Here is a 10,910-nt window from a genome sequence, read left to right on the forward strand (position 1 = left end):
ACTCTACACAGAGACCACCCACGCCACAGCCCAGCGCACAGAGAGACAGATCAAGAGAGAGAGAGAGAGAGAGAGAGAGAGAGAGAGAGAGATTGAGAGAGACAGAACGAGAGAGACAGAGAGAGAGAGAGAGACAGAACGAGAGAGAGAAAGAGAGAGAGAGACAGAACGAGAGAGATTGAGAGAGAGAGAGAGAACGAGAGGCAGAGAGAGACAGAGAGAGAGAGAACGAGAGACAGAGAGAGACAGAGAGAGAGAGAGAGACAGAACGAGAGACAGAGAGAGAGGGGGGAACGCTACACCCTCCCAGCAGCTGTCTCTGATCCAACATCTGTGTGCGCCGCTTCTCCTGTTCTCTCCATCCATCCTTTTGACTCGCTCCTCAAGCCAATTAGATCATGAACATGCTGTGTGCTTGTTGCTAGGGGGGGAAGAGAACCAAGAAGAGTGGACCATCCGACACTTTGTTGCTAAGGTAATGAACGCTTGTGAGAGGTGTGAAAGACAATATTGAATTGTGTCACTGAGGTGTTTGTGTGTGTATGAGAGAGAGTGTGTGTATATCGATAACACCAGTGTATTGCCAGGTTGAGTATGGGAGTTACGTTACTAATGTGCCTGTGTGCGTGTGCATTGGGACAAGAGTGGTCCATGGAGGATTTGGGCTGTGGTGTGGAGCAGCTGTATACTCAACAAGCTCTCACAGTTTCACCGCAGAATCCATCATTTGTCCTTTAAACGTCAAATTTTGAAGTTTATGAATTCCGAACGGGTACTTTAAAGGTCGAGGTTGGTAAAACAATAAAACGTGTGAACTGGGATTAAACATCACCGTTGCTCCAAACGTCCTACATACAGTACCTGGACGGACGTTGAATTTTACAGTGGCTCTTGAGCGACCTGGTTGGTGTAGTTCCAGCAGCACAGCACCGAGAGAAAGCTAAACAGCTACTACAGTATAGGGAATCTCTCTCTCTCTCTGTCACTCTTGGTGTCTCTCTCTCTGTCACTCTTGGTGTCTCTCTCTCTCTCTGTCACTCTTCGTGTCTCTCTCTCTCTGTCACTCTTCGTGTCTCTCTCTCATCTCTGTCTGTCTGTCACTTCATGTCTCTCTCTCTTTGTCTCGCTCTGTGTCTCTCTCTCTCTGTCACTCTTCATGTCTCTCTCTCTCTGTCACTCTTCGTGTCTCTCTCTCTTTGTCTCTCTCTCTGTGTGTCTCTGTCTGTCTGTCACTTCATGTCTCTCTCACTCTCTCTCTGTCCGTGTGTCTCTCTCTCGTCTTTCCGTATATCTCTGTCTATCTGCCTTCCTCTCTCTCTCAATTCAATTCAATTCAATTCAATTCAAGGGGCTTTATTGGCATGGGAAACGTGTTAACATTGCCAAAGCAGGTGAGGTAGATAATATGCAAAAGTGAAATAAACAATAAAAATGAACAGTAAACACATACAGAAGTTTCAAAACTATGATGTATATATATATAGTGTTGTAACAATGTACAAATGGTAAAAGTACACAAGGGAAAATGAATAAGCATAAATATGGGTTGAATTCACAATGGTGTTTGTTTTTCACTGGTTGCCCTTTTCTTGTGGCAACAGGTCACAAATCTTGCTGCTGTGATGACACACTGTGGAGTTTCATCCAGTAGATAAGGGAGTTTATCAAAATTGGGTTTGTTTTTGAATTCTTTGTGGATCTGTGTAATCTGAGGGAAATATGTCTCTCTAATATGGTCATACATTGGGCAGGAGGTTAGGAAGTGCAGCTCAGTTTCCACCTCATTTTGTGGGCAGTGAGCACATAGCCTGTCTTCTCTTGAGAGCCATGTCTGCCTACGGCGGCCTTTCTCAATAGCAAGGCTATGCTCACTGAGTCTGTACATAGCCAAAGCTTTCCTTAATGTTTGGTCAGTCACAATGGTCAGGTAGTCTGCCACTGTGTACTCTCTGTGTAGGGCCAAATAGCATTCTAGTTTGCTCTGTTTTTTTGTTAACTCTTTCCAATGTGTCAAGTAATTATCTTTTTGTTTTCTCATGATTTGGTTGGGTCTAATTGTGCTGCTGTCCTGGGGCTCTGTGGGGTGTGTTTGTGAACAGAGCCTCAGGACCAGCTTGCTTAGGGGACTCTTCTCCAGGTTCATCTCTCTGCTGGTGATGGCTTTGTTATGGAAGGTTTGTGAATCGCTTCCTTTTAGGTGGTTATAGAATTTAACAGCTCTTTTCTGGATTTTGATAATTAGTGGGTATCGGCCTAATTCTGCTCTGCATGCATTATTTGGTGTTTTACGTTGTACACGGAGGATATTTTTGCAGAATTCTGCGTGCAGAGTCTCAATTTGGTGTTTGTCCCATTTTGTGAAATCTTGGTTGGTGAGCGGACCCCAGACCTCTCAACCATAAAGGGCAATGGGCTCGATGACTGATTCAAGTATTTTTAGCCAGATCCTAATTGGTATGTTGAGTTTTATGTTCCTTTTGATGGCATAGAATGCCCTTCTTGCCTTGTCTCTCAGATCGTTCACAGCTTTGTGGAAGTTACCTGTTACTTACCTGCTATGTTTAGGCCAAGGTATGTATAGTTTATTTGTGTGCTCTAGGGCATAGTTTTCATTGAGGAAATGTACGAGTCTGCTGTTAATGATAATGCATAGGATTTTCCCAAGGTTGCTGTTGACGCATATCCCACGGTAATTATTGGGGTCAAATTTGTCTCCACTTTTGTGGATTGGGATGATCAGTCCTTGGTTCCAAATATTGGGGAAGATGCCAGAGCTAAGGATGATGTTAAAGAGATTTAGTATAGCCAATTGGAATTTGTTGTCTGTATATTTGATCATTTCATTGAGGATACCATCAACACTACAGGCCTTTTTGGGTTGGAGGGTTTTTATTTTGTCCTGTAGCTCATTCAAGGTAATTGGAGAATCCAGTGGGTTCTGGTGGTCTTTAATAGTTGATTCTAAAATTTATATTTGATCATGTATATGTTTTTGCTCTTTATTCTTTGTTATAGAGCCAAAAAGATTGGAGAAGTGGTTTACCCATACATCTCCATTTTGGATAGATCATTATTTGTGTTGTTGTTTGTTTAGTGTTTTCCAATTTTCCCAGAAGTGGTTAGAGTCTATGGATTCTTCAATTACATTGAGCTGATTTCTGACGTGCTGTTCCTTCTTTTTCCGTAGTGTATTTCTGTATTGTTTTAGTGATTCACCATAGTGAAGGCGTAGACTCAGGTTTTCCGGGTCTCTATGTTTTTGGTTGGACAGGTTTCTCAATTTCTTTCTTAGATTTTTGCATTCTTCATTAAACCATTTGTCATTGTTGTTAATTTTCTTCGGTTTTCTATTTGAGATTTTTAGATTTGATAGGGAAGCTGAGAGGTCAAATATACTGTTAAGATTTTCTACTGCCAAGTTTACACCTTTTCTCTCTCTGTATGTATGTATGTTCCAACCTACATGTTGTGACATCCATAGGACAGGTTATTGATCTAAACCAGGTGATATTCTACAGGGGTTATTGATCTAAACCAGGTGATATTCTACAGGGGTTATTGATCTAAACCAGGTGATACTCTACAGGGGTTATTGATCTAAACCAGGTGATACTCTACAGGGGTTATTGATCTAAACCAGGTGATACTCTACAGGGGTTATTGATCTAAACCAGGTGATACTCTACAGGGGTTATTGATCTAAACCAGGTGATACTCTACAGGGGTTATTGATCTAAACCAGGTGATACTCTACAGGGGTTATTGATCTAAACCAGGTGATATCTCTGATACAGGGGTTATTGATCTAAACCAGGTGATACTCTACAGGGGTTATTGATCTAAACCAGGTGATACTCTACAGGGGATTAAACCAGGTGATGATCTAAACCAGGTGATACTCTACAGGGGTTATTGATCTAAACCAGGTGATACTCTACAGGGGTTATTGATCTAAACCAGGTGATACTCTACAGGGGTTATTGATCTAAACCAGGTGATACTCTACAGGGGTTATTGATCTAAACCAGGTGATATTCTACAAACCAGGGATACTCTACAGGGGTTATTGATCTAAACCAGGTGATACTCTACAGGGGTTATTGATCTAAACCAGGTGATACTCTACAGGGGTTATTGATCTAAACCAGGTGATACTCTACAGGGGTTATTGATCTAAACCAGGTGATATCTCTTATTGATCAGGGATACTCTACAGGGGTTATTGATCTAAACCAGGTGATACTCTACAGGGGTTATTGATCTAAACCAGGTGATACTCTACAGGGGTTATTGATCTAAACCAGGTTATACTCTACAGGGGTTATTGATCTAAACCAGGTGATAGTCAACAGGGAGCCAAACAACTGGACCAATAACTCAGACAGAAATGCCCTGGAACACACACTCCTAACACAAACACACACACACACAGACACACAACCCAACAGAGCCATACTGGACATCATACAGTATGTCTGAAGATCTGATCCCACTGCTGTCCCCATCAGATCTGATCCCACCATCAGATCGGATCCCACTGCTGCCCCCATCAGATCTGATCCCACTGCCACCATCATCAGATCTGATCCCACTGCTACCATCATCAGATCTGATCCCACTGCTGCCCCCATCAGATCTGATCCCACTGCTGCCCCCATCAGATCTGATCACACTGCTCCCCCATCAGATCTGATCCCACTGCTGCCCCATCAGATCTGATCCCACTGCTCCCACCCCATCAGATCTGATCCCACTGCTGCCCCCATTAGATCTGATCCCACTGCTACCCCCATTAGATCTGATCTCATCACCCTCAGATCTGATCCCACTGCTGCCCCCATCAGATCTGATCCCATCATCAGATCTGATCCCACTGCTGCCACCCTCAGATCTGATCCCACTTCTGCCCCCATCAGATCTGATCCCATCATCAGATCTGATCCCACTGCTGCCACCCTCAGATCTGATCCCACTTCTGTCCCCATCAGATCTGATCCATCATCAGACCTCAGCGTATTTTAAAGTAGACATTGAGGCTATTTGGGTATTCATCTCATCTCTTCCTTTGCTCTCGCCACAGCTCGCTGCAGACGCCAATATTGTGACAGGTGTCCGATCGTCAGGCGCCAACTGGCAGCAGCAGCGAGAGGCAGAAATGCCTGGACAGGAATGTGGAATGAGAATCACCCTATCAGAGAGTTCCAGGCAACATTACGGTCTGGAATGCTGGAATAATGTTGCCTGTATGTAAAATGGATCTTTCTATACATAATGGAGCCAATGTGTGACATCAAAGTAAAAATGTCCCGTCTGTTGTTACAGGAATAAGATTCTAGATGGGCACAATGAGACCATAACTCCTAGCAACAACAAAACACCTACATGTCATTCAAATGGTCACATGTTAATGGTATTGCTGAGTTCTCTCAGATCTCCACACGCGTCTAGGGGTAGGAGCTAGGCATTGTTTCTGGACCCCAAAACCCCTTGGGTGTTGGGTGGACCTACAGCACGACACAAGGCATTGGTTGGTTTGTTTCATTCCACTGCTATAGACACAAAGATTTGCACAGGTGTCAGCTGGACACACCAGCATGGTCTGGGTAGCTGAAGACCTGCTGTAAATGGTGAAAGGATATATTTACATGTCTACTATTCTAATCCTTGCTTCATTCCAGCTAGTTAGATGTGCAACCACTGACTAACTATATTTAGGGACATATATCTAGTCTAGCAATATATACTGTTGTTTTGGCTGTATAGCATCATTTAATAAGTTTACCAATGGATGGTTAGGTAGCTAGGATACAGCAGTCAGCTAACCATTTACAGTAACAGCAGTTCATGAATAAGTCAATACACACTAAATCTTATGCAGAAATTGAGAAAATCATACCTTGGCACTGTGGCATGGTATGGGCAGCTATTAATCAATCAATGAATCAATTAATTCATAGATACTAGATTAATAGAATGGAGTTAGAAAGATGAATTCCTACTCTGAAAGGACAGGAAGTATTGTCTGTGCACTTAACCAGGCATTCCGTATTTAACCCACATGTGATCATTGAAATATCAAGTTGTTTTTTGTTTTTAATAGGCAAAAACCAAACCAAAAAAAAAGCAATTTTTTGTGTGTATTTTTTAAATTAATATTCATCAACGAATAAACATGCCATTTTCAAGTACTCAGTTGCTTTGTTTTAATTCGGAAAACAAACAATCAAAACATACACAGACTGTAATTTTACCTCGGGAATCTTGATTTATTGTTGTCCATGATGTAGGCTAATTATCTTGACCGCAATAACAACACAGACACCAAAATGTTCTGTCAATCCGCGAAGATCAACATGAATTCCAGCACTTTGGCTGTTGTTAAATCACGTTCCATATCACACAAGCTCTTTATCACCGAATCCGCTGATGTTGCTGGCAATAATGTCCCCAAGTAACTGAAACGGCTAAACATCAAACCAGCGTTGTGTAATTATTGAAGAACCCTGTTCATGTCAGTATCGATGTCTGTTTTATTAATCACGGTAAAGTTACTTTCTGTTAGAAGGATTTTGCAATCACATTCATAACGTCTGCCCATGAAAACTGTTTTCACACTGTCACATAAGGAGATACGAAATATAATGAGGTTACAGTTCACATAAAAATACAATAATATCCAGGAATTTAACAGGAACAGGGTCAACGTGTAATTCAATTGTTAAATTCCTTAAGAGTATGATATAACAACAAACAGTATCACAAATGGAAAGAAAGAAAGGTAGTGTTTTATGTCACAGATTCCAAGCACGAGAAAGGGTTTAAACAGGTTTTTAATTCAACTCACAAATCATATTGAATGTATCTATGTTCCCCTTAATATCTTAATGTATTCACATGAAAAGAAAAAGAAAATTATTATTATTATTAAGGACTTCGTAACAGCTCCAAACAGTTGTCCATGACAAGAAATGTGCACTGGTACCCTAGTTCATAGAAAGACCTAAATGTTGCACCGGAACCCTAGTTTGTAGAAAGACCCAAATGTTGCACTGGAACCCTAGTTTGTAGAAAGACCCAAATGGTGCAATTGGAACCCTAGTTTGTAGAAAGACCCAAATGTTGCACCGGAACCCTAGTTTGTAGAAAGACCCAAATGTTGCACTGGAACCCTAGTTTGTAGAAAGACCCAAATGGTGCAATTGGAACCCTAGTTTGTAGAAAGACCCAAATGTTGCAATGGAACCCTAGTTTGTAGAAATACCCAAATGTTGCACCGGAACCCTAGTTTGTAGAAAGACCCAAATTGTGTTTATCTGCATGATTCCTGGCCAGTGGTGATTTTAGCATGTAAATCTTGGTGGGGCAAACCCCCCCCATAATTTTCTTTTGATGCATGCCAGCAAAGCCACTACACAACACAACACTCAAAAATACATAAATTGCACTATAACGGTGCCAAACGGAGCCCACAAAACTGATATGGCCTAGATAAAGCTGTCCCAACAGCAGAGTCCCAGCAGCAGTCCCAACATCTTACCACTGCTACACCTGGCTATCAGTGGAGCCTTGTCTGGTAGTGAAACAGTTCATTCAGCCTCATTTTACTGCCTTTAAAAAAAACATAGCTGATATGGTTGACTTGCACATGTGATTTCAACTGACAATTGAGATGCAGAAGCTTTGGCATAAGGGGGCAACGCGTAGATGAGAGGTAATCCGCAATTTCGATTAAGACATTAATTAATGAGCGAGCTAGGACGGATGTAGTTTTTGAAATGTACAGCAACAGAATTCAGAACATAGGCCATACTTACAGTATTCTCCCTGTACACCAAGTCAGAACTGTAGGATACATTTTTTATTTTTTTATTTTACCTTTATTTAACCAGGTAGGCAAGTTGAGAACAAGTTCTCATTTACAATTGCGACCTGGCCAAGATAAAGCAAAGCAGTTCGACAGATACAACGACACAGAGTTACACATGGAGTAAAACAAACATACAGTCAATAATACAGTATAAACAAGTCTATATACAATGTGAGCAAATGAGGTGAGAAGGGAGGTAAAGGCAAAAAAGGCCATGGTGGCAAAGTAAATACAATATAGCAAGTAAAACACTGGAATGGTAGTTTTGCAATGGAAGAATGTGCAAAGTAGAAATAAAAATAATGGGGTGCAAAGGAGCAAAATAAATAAATAAATTAAAATTAAATACAGTTGGGAAAGAGGTAGTTGTTTGGGCTAAATTATAGGTGGGATATGTACAGGTGCAGTAATCTGTGAGCTGCTCTGACAGTTGGTGCTTAAAGCTAGTGAGGGAGATAAGTGTTTCCAGTTTCAGAGATTTTTGTAGTTCGTTCCAGTCATTGGCAGCAGAGAACTGGAAGGAGAGGCGGCCAAAGAAAGAATTGGTTTTGGGGGTGACTAGAGAGATATACATGCTGGAGCGTGTGCTACAGGTGGGAGATGCTATGGTGACCAGCGAGCTGAGATAAGGGGGGACTTTACCTAGCAGAGTCTTGTAGATGACATGGAGCCAGTGGGTTTGGCGACGAGTATGAAGCGAGGGCCAGCCAACGAGAGCGTACAGGTCGCAATGGTGGGTAGTATATGGGGCTTTGGTGACAAAACGGATTGCACTGTGATAGACTGCATCCAATTTGTTGAGTAGGGTATTGGAGGCTATTTTGTAAATGACATCGCCAAAGTCGAGGATTGGTAGGATGGTCAGTTTTACAAGGGTATGTTTGGCAGCATGAGTGAAGGATGCTTTGTTGCGAAATAGGAAGCCAATTCTAGATTTAACTTTGGATTGGAGATGTTTGATATGGGTCTGGAAGGAGAGTTTACAGTCTAACCAGACACCTAAGTATTTGTAGTTGTCCACGTATTCTAAGTCAGAGCCGTCCAGAGTAGTGATGTTGGACAGGCGGTTAGGTGCAGGTAGCGATCGGTTGAAGAGCATGCATTTAGTTTTACTTGTATTTAAGAGCAATTGGAGGCCACGGAAGGAGAGTTGTATGGCATTGAAGCTTGCCTGGAGGGTTGTTAACACAGTGTCCAAAGAAGGGCCGGAAGTATACAGAATGGTGTCGTCTGCATAGAGGTGGATCAGAGACTCACCAGCAGCAAGAGCGACCTCATTGATGTATACAGAGAAGAGAGTCGGTCCAAGAATTGAACCCTGTGGCACCCTCATAGAGACTGCCAGAGGTCCGGACAGCAGACCCTCCGATTTGACACACTGAACTCTATCAGAGAAGTAGTTGGTGAACCAGGCGAGGCAATCATTTGAGAAACCAAGGCTGTCGAGTCTGCCGATGAGGATGTGGTGATTGACAGAGTCGAAAGCCTTGGCCAGATCAATGAATACGGCTGCACAGTAATGTTTCTTATCGATGGCGGTTAAGATATCGTTTAGGACCTTGAGCGTGGCTGAGGTGCACCCATGACCAGCTCTGAAACCAGATTGCATAGCAGAGAAGGTATGGTGAGATTCGAAATGGTCGGTAATCTGTTTGTTGACTTGGCTTTCGAAGACCTTAGAAAGGCACGGTAGGATAGATATAGGTCTGTAGCAGTTTGGGTCAAGAGTGTCCCCCTTTGAAGAGGGGGATGACCGCAGCTGCTTTCCAATCTTTGGGAATCTCAGACGACACGAAAGAGAGGTTGAACAGGCTAGTAATAGGAGTGGCAACAATTTCGGCAGATAATTTTAGAAAGAAAGGGTCCAGATTGTCTAGCCCGGCTGATTTGTAGGGGTCCAGATTTTGCAGCTCTTTCAGAACATCAGCTGAATGGATTTGGGAGAAGGAGAAATGGGGAAGGCTTGGGCGAGTTGCTGTTGGGGGTGCAGTGCTGTTGACCGGGGTAGGAGTAGCCAGGTGGAAAGCATGGCCAGCCGTAGAAAAATGCTTATTGAAATTCTCAATTATGGTGGATTTATCAGTGGTGACAGTGTTTCCTATCTTCAGTGCAGTGGGCAGCTGGGAGGAGGTGTTCTTATTCTCCATGGACTTTACAGTGTCCCAGAACTTTTTGAGTTAGTGTTGCAGGAAGCAAATTTCTGCTTGAAAAAGCTAGCCTTGGCCTTTCTAACTGCCTGTGTATAATGGTTTCTAGCTTCCCTGGACAGCTGCATATCACGGGGGCTGTTCGATGCTAATGCAGAACGCCATACGATGTTTTTGTGTTGGTTAAGGGCAGTCAGGTCTGGGGAGAACCAAGGGCTATATCTGTTCCTGGTTCTACATTTCTTGAATGGGGCATGTTTATTTAAGATGGTTAGGAAGGCATTTAAAAAAAATATCCAGGCATCCTCTACTGACGGGATGAGATCAATATCCTTCCAGGATACCCCGGCCAGGTATATTAGAAAGGCCTGCTCGCAGAAGTGTTTCAGGGAGCGTTTTACAGTGATGAGTGGAGGTCGTTTGACCGCTGACCCATTACAGATGCAGGCAATGAGGCAGTGATCGCTGAGATCTTGGTTGAAGACAGCAGAGGTGTATTTAGAGGGGAAGTTGGTTAGGATGATATCTATGAGGGTGCCCGTGTTTAAGGCTTTGGGGAGGTACCTGGTAGGTTCATTGATAATTTGTGTGAGATTGAGGGCATCAAGTTTAGATTGTAGGATGGCTGGGGTGTTAAGCATGTTCCAGTTTAGGTCGCCTAGCAGCACGAACTCTGAAGATAGATGGGGGGCAATCAGTTCACATATGGTGTCCAGAGCACAGCTGGGGGCAGAGGGTGGTCTATAGCAGGCGGCAACGGTGTAGATAAAGGGGGCATATAAGCAGACAATGAAAGCTCTTACAATATTAGATATTTCTCTAAAACAGGTTATAGGCTACATGTGCACCACCAATTCAGAGCAGTGGGGTAAAATATGAGGTTAAAAGGGACCAAA

General features: G+C 42.8%; 1 protein-coding gene across 1 annotated transcript in view; it reads left to right on the forward strand.

The window, feature by feature from the left end:
- Positions 1-230: 230 nt before the first annotated feature.
- LOC112240116 (regulator of G-protein signaling 6-like) overlaps positions 231-10,910 on the forward strand; it is a 224,199-nt gene continuing 213,519 nt past the window's right edge. Inside the window, exon 1 of the mRNA XM_042301016.1 lies at positions 231-475. The gene's annotated coding sequence lies outside the window, so the exon portion shown is untranslated. The remainder of the gene's footprint in view (positions 476-10,910) is intronic.

Source organism: Oncorhynchus tshawytscha, linkage group LG18 (assembly GCF_018296145.1).
Source record: "Oncorhynchus tshawytscha isolate Ot180627B linkage group LG18, Otsh_v2.0, whole genome shotgun sequence".
In the NCBI taxonomy this organism is placed as follows: domain Eukaryota; kingdom Metazoa; phylum Chordata; class Actinopteri; order Salmoniformes; family Salmonidae; genus Oncorhynchus; species Oncorhynchus tshawytscha.